A 975-nucleotide genomic window follows, 5' to 3' on the forward strand; every position below is an offset into this window, starting at 1 on the left:
GGATCAAGTCCTTGTCACTGTACCAGGTGAACCAATGCAGAAGAAATTACGCCTCGAGCCTATACTTTTGATGATTCCGATTAGAAAGGAGTGTGAGTCCCTCACCAAGATCTTCTCGTCATTAGTGCATGACTTGTTGAGCCCTGCTATAACGTAAAGAGGATCTTGATCGACAATGGGAGCTCTGTCGACGTCTTGTTCTATTCAACTTTCCTCAGTTTGGGATTAATAAGGGAAATACTTCAACTTGCATCCAGGCCATTATATGGTTTTGATGATCGACCAGTGAGTGTCGAGGGTACAATAAATCTTCCAGTTGTCTTAGGAGATTTTCCTCGACAGATGACTCACTCAGTTCAATTCATCGTTGTCAAATCAGAATCGACGTATAATGCTATCTCGGGAGACCACTGCAATCAATTTTTGGCGTCGTGACTTCTGTAACACACTTGAAGATCAAGTTTCCAACCCCAGCAGGGATTGGCGTCGTGCGAGGTGATCAACAGATAGCACAATCATGCTTATAGGGGATGAACTGTATAAGATGACCCAAGGGATTGGCTCATGGGAGATACTGTCTATAGATGACCCAAGGGAGCCAACTTGGATGGATCCTATCATCTCTTTTCTTCAAGACGGAACACTACCAAATGATGCTACTACATCATTTCGCATCCGACGCATGGCTGCCAACTTCATTCTTATAGGGGATGAACTGTATAAGAAGGCATTTGTAGGTCCGTATCTCAACTGTTTTCCTCCATCTGAAGCTGATTATGCTCTACGAGAAGTTCATTTTGGAATATGTGGGGAGCATCTTGGTGGCAGGGCACTTGCTCTTAAAATAATGAGGCAAGACTTCTACTGGCCCACGATTAAACAAGATGCATTAGAGTTTGTGCAAAAATGCAAAAATTGTCAACTACACTCCAATCTTACACAAGCACCGCCAGTGGAACTCGCTTCTTTTCTAAG

Source organism: Phalaenopsis equestris, unplaced genomic scaffold, assembly GCF_001263595.1.
Source record: "Phalaenopsis equestris unplaced genomic scaffold, ASM126359v1 Scaffold000202, whole genome shotgun sequence".
Taxonomy (NCBI): Eukaryota; Viridiplantae; Streptophyta; class Magnoliopsida; order Asparagales; family Orchidaceae; genus Phalaenopsis; species Phalaenopsis equestris.